General features: G+C 40.8%; 1 long non-coding RNA gene across 1 annotated transcript; it reads right to left on the reverse strand.

The window, feature by feature from the left end:
* Positions 1–5,369: 5,369 nt before the first annotated feature.
* On the reverse strand, positions 5,370–12,715 carry LOC115148459 (uncharacterized). Its single transcript, XR_003866681.1, has 2 exons — positions 11,415–12,715; positions 5,370–5,500 (listed from the first exon to the last, which is right to left on the reverse strand). It is a non-coding gene; the product is annotated as an uncharacterized LOC115148459 (long non-coding RNA).
* Between the last annotated feature and the right edge of the window lie 5,184 nt (positions 12,716–17,899).

Raw genomic sequence — 17,899 nt, forward strand, 5'->3', positions numbered from 1 at the left:
CAGGTCACAAATATTGCTTCTGTGATGGCACACTGTGGTGTTTCACCCAAAAGATATGGGAGTTTATCAAAATTGGATTTGTTTACAAATTCTTTGTGTGTCTGTGTAGTCTAAGGGAAGTGTGTGTCTCTAATATGGTCATACATTTGACAGTAGGTTAGGAAGTGCAGGTCAGTTTCCACCTCATTTTGTGGAGATCGTGCACATAGCCTGTCTTCTCTTGAGAGCCAGGTCTGCCTCTGGCTGCCTTTCTCAATAGCAAGGCTATGCTCACTGAGTCTGTACATAGTCAGACCTTTCCTGGGTCAGTCACAGTGGTCAGGTATTCTGCCACTGTGTACTCTCTGTTTAGAGCCAAATAGCATTCTACTTTGTTCAGTTTTTTTGTCAATTCTTTCCAAAATGTCAAGTAATTATCTTTTTGTTTTCTCATGATTTGGTTGGGTCTAATTGTGTTGCTGTCCTGGGGGTCTGTGGGGTCTGTTTGTGTTTGTGAACAGAGCCCCAGGACCAGCTTGCTTAGGGGACTCTTCTCCAGGTTCATCTCTCTGTAGGTGATGGCTTTGTTATGGAAGGTTTGGGAATCGCTTCCTTTTAGGTGGTTGAAGAATTTAATTTCTCTTTACTGTATTTTGATAATTAGCAGGTATTGGCCAAATTCTGCTCTGCGTGCATTATTTGGTGTTTTACGTTGTAGACAGAAGATATTTTTTCAGAATTCTGCATGCAGTCTCAATTTGGTGTTTGTCCCATTCTGTGAATTTGTGGTTGGTGAGCGGACCTCACAACCATAACGGGCAATGGGTTCTATAACTGATTCAAGTATTTTTGCCAGATCCTAATTGGTATGTCAAATTTTATGTTCCTTTTGATGGCATCTTGCCTTGTCTCTAAGATCGTTAACAGCCTATTTTAACCTCACACTTGTTGTCTTAATGTCTTGTGTTTTTCCCCCAACACCACTTTCCATCAATTTGTATAGCAGAACCTCATGCCACACAACAAATCACAAATACTCTCGCAAACAGGTTTTTTGTTTGCCAGTTAGGGTGTGTATGGTGAATACGAGGTCTGTTGTACGGTAATTTGACATTTGCTCAGTACATGGTTATCACTGAGGAAATGTACAAGTCTGCTGGTAATAATAATGCAGAGGATTTTCCCAAGGTTGCTGTTGACGCATATCCCATGGTAGTTCATGGTGTCGAATTTGTCTCCACTTTTGTGGATTGGGGTCTCTCTCTCTCTCTCTTTCTCTCTCCCTCTTTCTCTCAGTGATGACTGTTGCGTGAGTGTTTGTGTTTCGTTGTGTGTGAGTGTGTTTGTGTATGTGTGTGTTTGCCTGAGTCTACTGTAGTGTAATCGCCTTGACTGTCACATTGCCATGACAGCGCTAAGTGCCGCTTTCAGACAAACACACTTTTCAGACATGACTGCTTTCTTCTTCTACATACAATCATCCAGGAAATAGAACAGGAAAGACTGGAGGCAGTTGGGGTCTGCATCTCTGTATTTGTGTGTGTGTCGGGCTCTATAGGTCACATATGCTTAATCACGTAACCGTTTGGTAAACCTATAGATTTAAAACATGTTTGTCTACGATATATATGGATTTAGAGAACTACAGAATTAAAAGGTGTGTTTGTAAAGTATAAACATCTAAATGACATGTATGATACATGACAACCATACATAATGACTACTCGTTTTTGCTAATTGATTTAAAAGTTCCCAGAATGCTTCATTAGATTGTGGGAACAGTCTGGTGGGAACATTGTGGGGACATCACAAAAGACATATACCCAAAACACAAAAACGTTCAAGTTGTGCGGATGATTCTACAATGCTTCTTTTAGGGATGCATAAAGCATTCACCTGATGTTGCAAGAACGTTCCTAGAACACATTTAATCTGTTCTTTAAAAGTTCCCAGAATGCTTCATTAGGTTGTGGAAATGTCTGGTGAGAACATCACAAAAGATATGTTCCCAAAACACAAGAAACTGTCCGATTGTGCGGATGATTCTACAATTCAACAAAAATGTTAGGCTGATCTGGGCTGATCTTATTTTGTACCTAATGTTTCCGCCATCGTTTCCTACGACCGAAAAGAGCTTCTGAACATCAGAAAACCGATTGCTAACCTCGATTTGGATGAAGATTTCTACTTCAACAAAGTAGGACATACTGCTCACCCCAGACCAGGCCCTTAATCCCAGAGACTCGGAAAAAGGAAGATATGGCGTAAGAGAGGCTGACGTGTGGGCACCATGACAAAACTACTATTAATCCGCCACGAACAAGACCCCCAGAACTGTCACGGGACTCATCTGAAAGTAACCCAGTACAGGTTTAAAAAAATGAATGGAAGCATGGAGGTCGTTTTGTGCCAACAAAAAAAGGAATTCAATACTGTGTCCAAAAAACTAAAATATTTCCAGAGTTTTCTTATATCTCCTAGATATAGAAAAGACACTTCAAAACCTTATTCCTTATGATTTTTGGAAGGACTGTCTGTTTTTCCATTTATGGATATGTTATTCAATGCGTTTCTATGGGCTATAGTAGTAAAACCCATATTTCGTATTTTTTCAAATAAAACGCACCCGATATAATTCCTCCTTCCCTTCTGTCTTATTTTACATGTTCTGGGAACCTTTAAAGAACTTAGACCAGGTGTTCTGTCAACATTCTTACAACATTATAGGAATGTCCTGTGCAACCTAATTTAAACATTGTATGAATGTCATCACAACTAAGCATATTTTGTGTTTTGGGGATCTATCGCTTGTAATGTATCCACACTGTTACCACAACCTAGTTACATGTTCTGGGAACCTTTAAATAACTCAGAAAAGTTGTTCTGTCAACAATCTTGCAATGTTTTGTGCTTCCTAATACAAACATTCTCTGAATGTCAGCGCAACTGGACACTTTTTGTCACGTCCTGACCATAGTAAGCTGTTATTTTCTATGGTAGAGTAGGTCAGGGCGTGACAGTTTTTTTTTCTAGTTTAGTTTTCCATGTTCTGTTCTAGGTTTGTATTTCTATGTTGGGTTTTTGTTTGGGATGATCTCCAATTAGAGGCAGCTGGTCATCGTTGTCTCTAATTGGAGATCATACTTAAATAGGTGTTTTTCCCACCTGGGTTTGTGGGAGATTGATTTGGAGTACATGTATGTTAACTCTTCATCAAGGTTTGTTGTTTTTGTTCAGTCAGTTTATTTTGTATGTATTGCATAGTTTCACAGTGAAAATAAAATGTGGAACGACACACACGCTGCACTTTGGTCCGCTCCTTCCTATGACAACCGTGACACTTTTATTATTTTGGGAACCTATCTCTTCTCATATTCCAACAATGTTCACACAACCTAAAGAAACATTCTGGGAATGTTTAAATAACAGACAAAAATGTGTTCTGGGAACGTTCTTGTAACATCAGGTGACTGTTTTTTGCATTGTAAAAGAAACATTGTAGAATAATCTGCAAATACTGGATCTCCGAACAATGTTTCTACCAGACTGTTCCCGCAACCTGGGAACAGACAAACTAACATTCTAAACAATCATCAGCAAGACTGGACAGTGTTTGTGTTATGAGAACATATATTTTGTGATGTCCTGACAATGTTCTCACCAGACATTTCCCACAACCTAATGATGTCTTGTTCTGGGAACTTTCACAGAACCAATTTTGGTTTGTTGAGTTGTCTCTCAAATCGTTCACAGCTTTGTGGAAGTTACCTGTGGCGTTGATGTTTAGGCAGAGTTATGTGTAATTCTTTGCCTAGATATATTTTGTGTTTTTGCATCTGGACCTTTTTCAGAACACCATTATTTTTGTCTTACTGAGATCCACTTTCAAGGCCCAAGTCTGACAGAATCTGTGCAAAGGATCTAGGTGCTGCTGTAGGCCCTCCTTGGTTGGGAACATAAGCACCAGCAAACAGTAGACACTTGACTTGAGATTCTAGTAGGGTGAGGCAGGGTGCTGCAGAATGTTCTAGTACCCTTGCCAAGTCATTGATATAAATGTTGAAGAGGGTGGGGCTCAAGCTGCATCCTTATCTCCCCTGCCCTGAGTGAAGAAATCAGTGTTTATTGCCAGTTTTAACTGCACACTTGCTGTTTGTTTACATGGATTTTATCATGTTTTATGTTTTCCCCCAACACTGCTTTTCATCAATTTATATAGCAGACCCTCATGCCAAATTGATTTTGAATCGTTTGATTTGTTTGTCAATTAAGATGTATACGTAGTCTTTTTTGTATTTTGGTAAGAAGCCACTTTATTGAGTTTATTTTTACACAGACAGTGCACATTAATCAACATTTCAGTAAAAGTGCCGGTTGTAGCCAAGCTAAAAAAAATTTAACCGCAGTCCCTGGGCACATTCTTTGCTCAGGACATTGTTTTCACTGAGGAAATGTTGGAGTCTGCTGTTGATGATACTGCAGAGGATTTTCCTGAGGTTACTGTTGACACAGATTCCGGGGTAATTATTTTGGGTCAAATTTGTCTCCATTTTTGTGGATTGGGGTGATCAGACCAGTTTAAGTAAAGCCAACGTGAATTTGTGGTCTGTATATTTGATCATTTAATTTATTTTAATTAATTTAATTTTGTTGTGACGTGACTATCATTTATGTGATGATGTTATTTTAGCAAATCATTTAACTATGTTTAATTATTACGTGATTAAATTAATCATGTAACAATTAACTCATTAGCAATCTCCGGGTGTCACGTCCTGACCAGTAATAGGGGTTATTTGTTATTGTAGTTTGGTCAGGACGTGGCAGAGGGTATTTGTTTTATGTGGTTCGGGGTGGTGGTTTGTTTAGTAGGGTATTTGATTTATGTATTCCGGGGGGGGGGTTTTGGGCACTGTTCTATGTTAGTGTATTTCTATGTTCTGTCTAGTCTTTTGTATTTCTATGTTTTGTTAATTGGGGTTGGACTCTCAATTGGAGGCAGGTGTTTTCTAGTTGCCTCTGATTGAGAGTCCTATATATAGGTATGTGTTTGTTGAGTACTTTGTGGGAGATTGTTCTGTGTATAGCCTTGTCAGCCTGTGATTAGTCGTTGTGGTTGTTTTGGTTCTCCTTCTTGTCCGAATATAATAAAGAAGATGAGTGCACATTTCCCCGCTGCATTTTGGTCTAAATCCGACGACAACCGTTACACCGGGCACCATGTAAATGGTGTTTAATGAGTTACCTTTTCCCAAATTAACTCAAGAATATATCATTATTATATTAGTCATCCATTAGTTATTATTATCACATATCAGTCTCATTCTGAATGTTGTTGACTTCAAATCTTCACGAACCCTAGTCTAAATGATGATTCAGTGATACACAAATTGGCTTAATTATTTATTTACTAACTAATTAAATGATCACACAGAATTACATAAACACACACACAGGATAGAATATATGTTGACATAATATATGTTAACATAATGCAATGAAAAGCCCCTAGTGGACTAACCTGATATTGTCAATCAGTGTTGCTTCCTAAGTGGACAGTTTGATTTCACAGAAGTGTGATTGACTTGGAGTTACATTGTGTTGTTTAAGTGTTCCCTTTATTTTTTTGAGCAGTGTATATCTTTCTCTCAGTTCAATTCAAGGGGCTTTATTGGCATGGGAACATGTTTAAATTGCAAAAGCAATTGAAATGGATATACAAAAGTGAAATAAACAATAAAAAGTGAACAGGAAAATATTACACTCACAAGTTCCAAAAGAATAAAGACATTACAAATGTCATATTATGTCTATATACAGTGTTGTAACGATGTGCAAATAGATAACGTACAAAAGGGAAAATAAATAAACATAAATATGGGTTGTATTTACAATGGTGTTTGTTCTTCACTGGTTGCCCTTTTCTTGTGGCAACAGGTCACAAATATTGCTTCTGTGATGGCACACTGTGGTGTTTCACCCAAAAGATATGGGAGTTTATCAAAATTGGATTTGTTTACAAATTCTTTGTGTGTCTGTGTAGTCTAAGGGAAGTGTGTGTCTCTAATATGGTCATACATTTGACAGTAGGTTAGGAAGTGCAGGTCAGTTTCCACCTCATTTTGTGGAGATCGTGCACATAGCCTGTCTTCTCTTGAGAGCCAGGTCTGCCTCTGGCTGCCTTTCTCAATAGCAAGGCTATGCTCACTGAGTCTGTACATAGTCAGACCTTTCCTGGGTCAGTCACAGTGGTCAGGTATTCTGCCACTGTGTACTCTCTGTTTAGAGCCAAATAGCATTCTACTTTGTTCAGTTTTTTTGTCAATTCTTTCCAAAATGTCAAGTAATTATCTTTTTGTTTTCTCATGATTTGGTTGGGTCTAATTGTGTTGCTGTCCTGGGGGTCTGTGGGGTCTGTTTGTGTTTGTGAACAGAGCCCCAGGACCAGCTTGCTTAGGGGACTCTTCTCCAGGTTCATCTCTCTGTAGGTGATGGCTTTGTTATGGAAGGTTTGGGAATCGCTTCCTTTTAGGTGGTTGAAGAATTTAATTTCTCTTTACTGTATTTTGATAATTAGCAGGTATTGGCCAAATTCTGCTCTGCGTGCATTATTTGGTGTTTTACGTTGTAGACAGAAGATATTTTTTCAGAATTCTGCATGCAGTCTCAATTTGGTGTTTGTCCCATTCTGTGAATTTGTGGTTGGTGAGCGGACCTCACAACCATAACGGGCAATGGGTTCTATAACTGATTCAAGTATTTTTGCCAGATCCTAATTGGTATGTCAAATTTTATGTTCCTTTTGATGGCATCTTGCCTTGTCTCTAAGATCGTTAACAGCCTATTTTAACCTCACACTTGTTGTCTTAATGTCTTGTGTTTTTCCCCCAACACCACTTTCCATCAATTTGTATAGCAGAACCTCATGCCACACAACAAATCACAAATACTCTCGCAAACAGGTTTTTTGTTTGCCAGTTAGGGTGTGTATGGTGAATACGAGGTCTGTTGTACGGTAATTTGACATTTGCTCAGTACATGGTTATCACTGAGGAAATGTACAAGTCTGCTGGTAATAATAATGCAGAGGATTTTCCCAAGGTTGCTGTTGACGCATATCCCATGGTAGTTCATGGTGTCGAATTTGTCTCCACTTTTGTGGATTGGGGTCTCTCTCTCTCTCTCTTTCTCTCTCCCTCTTTCTCTCAGTGATGACTGTTGCGTGAGTGTTTGTGTTTCGTTGTGTGTGAGTGTGTTTGTGTATGTGTGTGTTTGCCTGAGTCTACTGTAGTGTAATCGCCTTGACTGTCACATTGCCATGACAGCGCTAAGTGCCGCTTTCAGACAAACACACTTTTCAGACATGACTGCTTTCTTCTTCTACATACAATCATCCAGGAAATAGAACAGGAAAGACTGGAGGCAGTTGGGGTCTGCATCTCTGTATTTGTGTGTGTGTCGGGCTCTATAGGTCACATATGCTTAATCACGTAACCGTTTGGTAAACCTATAGATTTAAAACATGTTTGTCTACGATATATATGGATTTAGAGAACTACAGAATTAAAAGGTGTGTTTGTAAAGTATAAACATCTAAATGACATGTATGATACATGACAACCATACATAATGACTACTCGTTTTTGCTAATTGATTTAAAAGTTCCCAGAATGCTTCATTAGATTGTGGGAACAGTCTGGTGGGAACATTGTGGGGACATCACAAAAGACATATACCCAAAACACAAAAACGTTCAAGTTGTGCGGATGATTCTACAATGCTTCTTTTAGGGATGCATAAAGCATTCACCTGATGTTGCAAGAACGTTCCTAGAACACATTTAATCTGTTCTTTAAAAGTTCCCAGAATGCTTCATTAGGTTGTGGAAATGTCTGGTGAGAACATCACAAAAGATATGTTCCCAAAACACAAGAAACTGTCCGATTGTGCGGATGATTCTACAATTCAACAAAAATGTTAGGCTGATCTGGGCTGATCTTATTTTGTACCTAATGTTTCCGCCATCGTTTCCTACGACCGAAAAGAGCTTCTGGACATCAGAAAACCGATTGCTAACCTCGATTTGGATGAAGATTTCTACTTCAACAAAGTAGGACATACTGCTCACCCCAGACCAGGCCCTTAATCCCAGAGACTCGGAAAAAGGAAGATATGGCGTAAGAGAGGCTGACGTGTGGGCACCATGACAAAACTACTATTAATCCGCCACGAACAAGACCCCCAGAACTGTCACGGGACTCATCTGAAAGTAACCCAGTACAGGTTTAAAAAAATGAATGGAAGCATGGAGGTCGTTTTGTGCCAACAAAAAAAGGAATTCAATACTGTGTCCAAAAAACTAAAATATTTCCAGAGTTTTCTTATATCTCCTAGATATAGAAAAGACACTTCAAAACCTTATTCCTTATGATTTTTGGAAGGACTGTCTGTTTTTCCATTTATGGATATGTTATTCAATGCGTTTCTATGGGCTATAGTAGTAAAACCCATATTTCGTATTTTTTCAAATAAAACGCACCCGATATAATTCCTCCTTCCCTTCTGTCTTATTTTACATGTTCTGGGAACCTTTAAAGAACTTAGACCAGGTGTTCTGTCAACATTCTTACAACATTATAGGAATGTCCTGTGCAACCTAATTTAAACATTGTATGAATGTCATCACAACTAAGCATATTTTGTGTTTTGGGGATCTATCGCTTGTAATGTATCCACACTGTTACCACAACCTAGTTACATGTTCTGGGAACCTTTAAATAACTCAGAAAAGTTGTTCTGTCAACAATCTTGCAATGTTTTGTGCTTCCTAATACAAACATTCTCTGAATGTCAGCGCAACTGGACACTTTTTGTCACGTCCTGACCATAGTAAGCTGTTATTTTCTATGGTAGAGTAGGTCAGGGCGTGACAGTTTTTTTTTCTAGTTTAGTTTTCCATGTTCTGTTCTAGGTTTGTATTTCTATGTTGGGTTTTTGTTTGGGATGATCTCCAATTAGAGGCAGCTGGTCATCGTTGTCTCTAATTGGAGATCATACTTAAATAGGTGTTTTTCCCACCTGGGTTTGTGGGAGATTGATTTGGAGTACATGTATGTTAACTCTTCATCAAGGTTTGTTGTTTTTGTTCAGTCAGTTTATTTTGTATGTATTGCATAGTTTCACAGTGAAAATAAAATGTGGAACGACACACACGCTGCACTTTGGTCCGCTCCTTCCTATGACAACCGTGACACTTTTATTATTTTGGGAACCTATCTCTTCTCATATTCCAACAATGTTCACACAACCTAAAGAAACATTCTGGGAATGTTTAAATAACAGACAAAAATGTGTTCTGGGAACGTTCTTGTAACATCAGGTGACTGTTTTTTGCATTGTAAAAGAAACATTGTAGAATAATCTGCAAATACTGGATCTCCGAACAATGTTTCTACCAGACTGTTCCCGCAACCTGGGAACAGACAAACTAACATTCTAAACAATCATCAGCAAGACTGGACAGTGTTTGTGTTATGAGAACATATATTTTGTGATGTCCTGACAATGTTCTCACCAGACATTTCCCACAACCTAATGATGTCTTGTTCTGGGAACTTTCACAGAACCAATTTTGGTTTGTTGAGTTGTCTCTCAAATCGTTCACAGCTTTGTGGAAGTTACCTGTGGCGTTGATGTTTAGGCAGAGTTATGTGTAATTCTTTGCCTAGATATATTTTGTGTTTTTGCATCTGGACCTTTTTCAGAACACCATTATTTTTGTCTTACTGAGATCCACTTTCAAGGCCCAAGTCTGACAGAATCTGTGCAAAGGATCTAGGTGCTGCTGTAGGCCCTCCTTGGTTGGGAACATAAGCACCAGCAAACAGTAGACACTTGACTTGAGATTCTAGTAGGGTGAGGCAGGGTGCTGCAGAATGTTCTAGTACCCTTGCCAAGTCATTGATATAAATGTTGAAGAGGGTGGGGCTCAAGCTGCATCCTTATCTCCCCTGCCCTGAGTGAAGAAATCAGTGTTTATTGCCAGTTTTAACTGCACACTTGCTGTTTGTTTACATGGATTTTATCATGTTTTATGTTTTCCCCCAACACTGCTTTTCATCAATTTATATAGCAGACCCTCATGCCAAATTGATTTTGAATCGTTTGATTTGTTTGTCAATTAAGATGTATACGTAGTCTTTTTTGTATTTTGGTAAGAAGCCACTTTATTGAGTTTATTTTTACACAGACAGTGCACATTAATCAACATTTCAGTAAAAGTGCCGGTTGTAGCCAAGCTAAAAAAAATTAAACCGCAGTCCCTGGGCACATTCTTTGCTCAGGACATTGTTTTCACTGAGGAAATGTTGGAGTCTGCTGTTGATGATACTGCAGAGGATTTTCCTGAGGTTACTGTTGACACAGATTCCGGGGTAATTATTTTGGGTCAAATTTGTCTCCATTTTTGTGGATTGGGGTGATCAGACCAGTTTAAGTAAAGCCAACGTGAATTTGTGGTCTGTATATTTGATCATTTAATTTATTTTAATTAATTTAATTTTGTTGTGACGTGACTATCATTTATGTGATGATGTTATTTTAGCAAATCATTTAACTATGTTTAATTATTACGTGATTAAATTAATCATGTAACAATTAACTCATTAGCAATCTCCGGGTGTCACGTCCTGACCAGTAATAGGGGTTATTTGTTATTGTAGTTTGGTCAGGACGTGGCAGAGGGTATTTGTTTTATGTGGTTCGGGGTGGTGGTTTGTTTAGTAGGGTATTTGATTTATGTATTCCGGGGGGGGGGGTTTTGGGCACTGTTCTATGTTAGTGTATTTCTATGTTCTGTCTAGTCTTTTGTATTTCTATGTTTTGTTAATTGGGGTTGGACTCTCAATTGGAGGCAGGTGTTTTCTAGTTGCCTCTGATTGAGAGTCCTATATATAGGTATGTGTTTGTTGAGTACTTTGTGGGAGATTGTTCTGTGTATAGCCTTGTCAGCCTGTGATTAGTCGTTGTGGTTGTTTTGGTTCTCCTTCTTGTCCGAATATAATAAAGAAGATGAGTGCACATTTCCCCGCTGCATTTTGGTCTAAATCCGACGACAACCGTTACACCGGGCACCATGTAAATGGTGTTTAATGAGTTACCTTTTCCCAAATTAACTCAAGAATATATCATTATTATATTAGTCATCCATTAGTTATTATTATCACATATCAGTCTCATTCTGAATGTTGTTGACTTCAAATCTTCACGAACCCTAGTCTAAATGATGATTCAGTGATACACAAATTGGCTTAATTATTTATTTACTAACTAATTAAATGATCACACAGAATTACATAAACACACACACAGGATAGAATATATGTTGACATAATATATGTTAACATAATGCAATGAAAAGCCCCTAGTGGACTAACCTGATATGACGGCTTGTTACACAATGAAAGGGGGGAAGAAAGAGCGGGAGAAGGAGAGACAAAGGAATTCAACTATCATACATACAGTTGAATAATACGCTCATCGTAAATATGGATATCTAGCACCTTAACAAATGCTCATTCGGATTTAGAAAAGCAATGTACATATTTACGCTTGTATGTCTTTGTCGTCTCTCTGAAACCCCTCGATCCGTCTGTGACAAATATTTAGACAGAAAGTCTCTGGTTGTGTAAGTCTCTAGTTGTCCACCAGAGCTCACAATGTCCTTAGTAGTTGTAGCAGTACGCTTTCTTTGTTCTGAAAGTGTTCGTTAGACTGGATACATCAGATACCGCCTGGTCGTTTGACAGGGAAATGTCCTTCTTTTCTCATCTTCGGTTGAGTTTCCTAGACTACATTACATGCAGAGCTGCAGGCAGTGCATGTCTAGTCTTCTTCTTCTCTGTTGAGTTTCAGAGGGTCTTACCATTTCGTAACATTCAGCTCACGCTGTCGGTCACGCTGCACGTATACTAGTCTAGTAGTTTTAAACCATTTTAGCAACCCGGCAATGTACTGGTCTGGTAGAGTCTAACCATTCGTCAGCCGTGTAGCCACCCCTCCAGGCTATCTGGTCTCAATGGTTGATTATTCAGGGTACAGCTAGAACCACTTTACACACTGGCAGCAACCTGGCATGCTTTGGTCTAATGTAAATTTTATTAGCAGTCATTTTATGCCCTCACAATGGAGGACGGTTCCATTATGTTGCCACAATGTCTGTGCTCACGTGGGTGTGATTACAGACTGCAAAAGTCTATATGAAAAACAATTATTTCATTTAGAAGGGTAAAATCACATTTCATCTTCTCACAAATAGTTTCATATTTAATCATATAAGATACACAACATTTAGATGTACATCTGATAACTGGGCCGTATACATTTGTAGAGTTACTGTTATTTAGTTATACCATCCTTAATGATATCACAAAACAACAACTGATTTGACATTATTGTTTGGATCCCAACCAACCATTTTCCACATTATTTATGTTAGAAATATTGTTTCAATGTCCAATCTTTTGATGTTAAAATACTGCAAAGTCTCTCTCTGTTGTAACACTCAGACATTCCATTCTCCATACTGCAAAGGGCCACAGAGAGAAGGTTTACGACCGGGGGGGGGGCTCTCTTTGATCCTCACCCAGCAGGGAAAGTCATGACAATACTATCACCACCACAGGCCTTTATGTAAGCGTGCATGCTGGTGGCAGGGAAGTCAGGCGCAGGAGATCGAACTTGGTATGAAACGGAGCAGTTTAATAAGTGTTCAAAAACTCCTAAAACCAAAATATACAAAATAATACAAGTGGGTACAAAATCCGTCGCACACCAGAACATATCTTGCACATAGCTTACAAACAAACAAGGACATGAGGGGGAACAGAGGGTTAAATACACAACATATAATGAATGCGATTGGAACCAGGTGTGATCCAAGACAAGACAAAACCAAAGGAAAATGAAAAGAGGATCAGCGATGGCTAGAAGGTCGGCGACTTCGACCGCTGAACGCCGCCTGAACAAGGAGAGGGACCAACTTCGGCAGAAGTCGTGACACTTTTTGGGTTGGAGGGTTTGTATTTTGTCCTGTAGTTCATTCAATGTAATTGGAGAATCCAGTGTGTTCTGCTAGTATTTAATAGCTGATTCTTAGTAAAAGTTTTGTAAATTATAATGTATATGTTTTTCCTCTTGGTTCTTTGTTATATCAAATAAAATAAAATTGTATTTGTCACATGCTCCGAATACCACAGATGTAGACCTTACTGTGAAATGCTTACTTACAAGCCCTTAACCAACAATGCAGTTTTAAGAAAATAGAGTTATATTTACTAAAATAAACTAAACTAAAAAATGTAATTACATTTAAAAAAGTAACACAATAAAATAACAATAATGAGGCTATATACAATGGGTACCGGTAACAAGTCAATGTGCAGGGGTACAGGTTAGACGAGGTAATTGGTACATGTAGGTAGGGGTGAAGTGATTATGCATTGAAAATAAACAGAGAGTTGCAGCAGTGTAAAAACAAAGGGGGGGGGACAATGCAAATAGTCTTGGTGGCCATTTGCAAAATGTTTTAGCAGTCTTATGGCTTGGGGGTAGAAGCTGTTAAGGAGCCTCTTGGACCTAGACTTGGCGCTCCGGTACCGCTTGCCGTGCGGTAGCAGAGAGAAAATTTGATGATTTGGGTGACTGGAGTCGTTGACCATTTTTTGGGCCTTCCTCTGACACTGCCTAGTATATAGGTCCTGGATGGCAGGAAGCTTGGCCCCAGTGATTTACTGGACTGTACCCATTACCCTCTGTGGCGCCTTGTGGTTGGACGCCGAGCAGTTGCCATACCAGGCGGTGATGCAACCAGTCAGGAGGCTCTCGATGGTGCAGCTGTAGAACTTTTTGAGGATCTGGAGACCCATGACAAATCTTTTCAGTCACCTGAGGGGAAAAGGTGTGGTCGTGCCCTCTTCACAATCCGCTCCACTACAGCCCTGTCGATATGAATGGGTCGTGTTCGGTCCTCCTTTTCCTGTAGTCTACGATCATCTCCTTTGTCTTGCTCACGTTGAAGCTAAGTTTGTTGCCCTGGCACCACACTGCCAGGTCTCTGACCTCCTCCCTATAGGCTGTCTCATTGCTGTCGGTGATCAGGCCTACCACGTTGTGTCGTCAGCATACTTAATGGTGGTGTTGGAGTCATGCTTGGCCTTACAGTCATGGGTGAACAGGGAGTACAGGAGGGGATTAATCATGCACCCCTGAGGTGACTCTGAGTTGAGGATCAGCTTGGTAGATGTGTTGCTGCCTACCCTTACCACCTGGGGGCGGCCCATCAGGAAGTCCAGGATCTAGTTGCAGAGGGAGGTGTTTAGCTTAGTGATGAGCTTTGTGGGCACTGTGGTGTTGAACACTAAGCTGTAGTCAATGAACAGCATTCTTACATAGGTCTTCCTTTTGTCCAGGTGGGAAAGGGCAGTGTGGAGTGTGATTGAGATTGCGTCATCTGTGGATCTGTAGGGGCAATATGTGCATTGGAGTGGGTCTAGGGTTTCCGGGATGATGGTGTTAATGTGAGCGATGACAAGCCTTTCAAAGCACTTCATAGCTACTGATGTGTAGCCCAAACGGTTCGGACGCTACCAAACAGAAGTTGGCACATCGACAGTCGCGACTTCAGACGAGTCTCTTGTTGGGGTCATAAAGCAAAATGGAGAACACCATTGTGTTTGTGAAAGTCTCTCCTTTCCAGTCGTCATAATAGTTTGTAGGTCAAACCGTTCGGACGCTACAGACGTTTACGTGAGAAGACTGATTTTCTGGGTTGTCTCATGGTCTGACAAACACCACTCTAGCTCTGCCACATTTTACCACAGGTGCGGAAGTGCGACACTGGTGGATGTGGTGGCTTGAGACACATCCAATGCAAAAAATAGATATCTCTAGCTTAAACAGACAGATTGTGATTGGGATGTTTTTGTTATGTAACTTAGATTGACGCACCGGTGGCAAGTCTGAATAGGGAGATAGTTAGCCCAACCATGGAGACAACGACCGGTTCCTGGTAGCTAGGTCACCTTGTATCATGGCAAGTCTGAATAGGGAGATAGTTATCCCAACCATGGAGACAACGACCGGTTCCTGGTAGCTAGGTCACCTTGTATCATGGCAAGTCTGAATAGGGAGATAGTTATCCCAACCATGGAGACAACGACCGGTTCCTGGTAGCTAGGTCACCTTGTATCATGGCAAGTCTGAATAGGGAGATAGTTATCCCAACCATGGAGACAACGACCGGTTCCTGGTAGCTAGGTCACCTTGTATCATGGCAAGTCTGAATAGGGAGATAGTTATCCCAACCATGGAGACAACGACCGGTTCCTGGTAGCTAGGTCACCTTGTATCATGGCAAGTCTGAATAGGGAGATAGTTAGCCTAACCATGGAGACAATGACCGGTTCCTGGTAGCTAGGTCACCTTGTATCATGGCAAGTCTGAATAGGGAGATAGTTAGCCCAACCATGGAGACAACGACCGGTTCCTGGTAGCTAGGTCACCTTGTATCATGGCAAGTCTGAATAGGGAGATAGTTATCCCAACCTTGGAGACAACGACCGGTTCCTGGTAGCTAGGTCACCTTGTATCATGGCAAGTCTGAATAGGGAGATAGTTATCCCAACCATGGAGACAACGACCGGTTCCTGGTAGCTAGGTCACATTGTATCATGGCAAGTCTGAATAGGGAGATAGTTATCCCAACCATGGAGACAACGACCGGTTCCTGGTAGCTAGGTCACCTTGTATCATGGCAAGTCTGAATAGGGAGATAGTTATCCCAACCTTGGAGACAACGACCGGTTCCTGGTAGCTAGGTCACCTTGTATCATGGCAAGTCTGAATAGGGAGATAGTTATCCCAACCATGGAGACAACGACCGGTTCCTGGTAGCTAGGTCACCTTGTATCATGGCAAGTCTGAATAGGGAGATAGTTATCCCAACCATGGAGACAGGAAAGGAAGGTTAATTCCTATTTCAACACCTTTATCTATCACTCCTCTATTCCCCTTTCTCTGTCTGTCTGTCTGTCTGTCTGTCTGTCTGTCTGTCTGTCTGTCTGTCTGTCTGTCTGTCTGTCTGTCTGTCTGTCTGTCTGTCTGTCTGTCTGTCTGTCTGTCTGTCTGTCTGTCTCTTCCACTTTAGTCCAACAACTGTGACAGGAAGGACAGGCATAGCAGGTTTAGGTAAGGCCATTACAGTACTGGTATGTTCTAGCGCTTTCCATGTGCGACTCCAGGGAGGGGCTCATTGGCGCTGAGGCACCCTCAAGAATAGCAGTGTTAGGGGAATTGACCTATGCAGACAGGGATCTTGGTTTACCTATGTTGTCTAATAAGACCATTTAAAACTTCAAGGATCAGTTACTGTCTTGTAATGTCTCCTCATAGCTGAACATTGATGTTGTGTGTGTGTGTGTGTGTGTGTGTGTGTGTGTGTGTGTGTGTGAGTGTGTGTGTAGGTCTAGGGTTTAGGGATTAGGAACATTTGACCCAAGTTAAACAATTTAAAGGCAATGCTATCAAATACTAATTGAGTGTATGTAAACTTCTGACCAACTGGGAATGTGATGAAAGAAATAAAAGCTGAAATAAATCATTCTGTACTATTATTCTGATATTTCACATTCTTAAATAAAGTGGTGACCCTAACTGACCTAAGACAGGGAATTTTTACTAGGATTGAATGTCAGGAATTTTGAAAAACTGAGTTTAAATGTATTTGGCTAAGGTGTATGTAAACTTCTGACTTCAACTGTACTAGTGTCTGCCAGATCCCTGGGTTGGGCTGGGCTGTTCAGCATAGAACATACGCACGCACGCACGCACGCACCAGGTAGCCATTGTGAAATGTAAAGGCGGAACAGAAGATAAGCTAAGCCCACAAACGCCTATTCAGCTATTCATAATGTAGACTGGCCTACTGCTGTCCATAATGTAGACTGGCCTGCTGCTGTCCATAATGTAGACTGGCCTGCTGCTGTCCATAATGTAGACTGGCCTCTTGCTGTCCATAATGTAGACTGGCCTGCTGCTGTCCATAATGTAGACTGGCCTGCTGCTGCCCATAATGTAGACTGGCCTCCTGCTGTCCATAATGTAGACTAACCTGCTGCTGTCCATAATGTAGACTGGCCTGCTGCTGTCCATAATGTAGACTGGCCTGCTGCTGTCCATAACGTAGACTGGCCTGCTGCTGTCCATAATGTAGACTGGCCTCCTGCTGTCCATAATGTAGACTGGCCTGCTGCTGTCCATAATGTAGACTGGCCTGCCGCTGTCCATAATTTAGACTGGCCTGCTGCTGTCCATAATGTAGACTGGCCTGCTGATGTCCATAATGTAGACTGGCCTGCTGCTGTCCATAATATAGACTGGCCTGCTGCTGTCCATAATGTAGACTGGCCTGCTGCTCTCCATTCATTCTAACACTGTAATAGAAGTTTGTGTCTGTTGAGATCATCAAGGTGGATCAGGTAAACACCTACGCAGGACCAGTGAAGGGGTAAACAGGTTTCATGTTACAGATCATGTCATACTGTGTGTCTTATATGCGTCGTTACCTCTGCACAAGGTTTGGATCACATCACCACAATAAAAGTGTGCAACTATACACTCCCATTTCTGACTGCCCTGCCCTGAAGAAATGTTTAGTGTGGGCTAGGTAGGGTGTGTGTGTGTATCTGTGACCAGCCCTGGGAGTGGCCTCATTCATCATTTACTGATAGACGTTTCTACGACACGGGGTGTGTCACCAGCCCCTCCTCTCTCTCTGTGTACTGTGGACTCCCCTCTCTCTGTGTAATGTGGACTCCTCTCTCTCTGTGTAATGTGGACTCCCCTCTCTCTGTGTACTGTGGAC

Source organism: Salmo trutta, chromosome 2 (assembly GCF_901001165.1).
Source record: "Salmo trutta chromosome 2, fSalTru1.1, whole genome shotgun sequence".
Taxonomy (NCBI): domain Eukaryota; kingdom Metazoa; phylum Chordata; class Actinopteri; order Salmoniformes; family Salmonidae; genus Salmo; species Salmo trutta.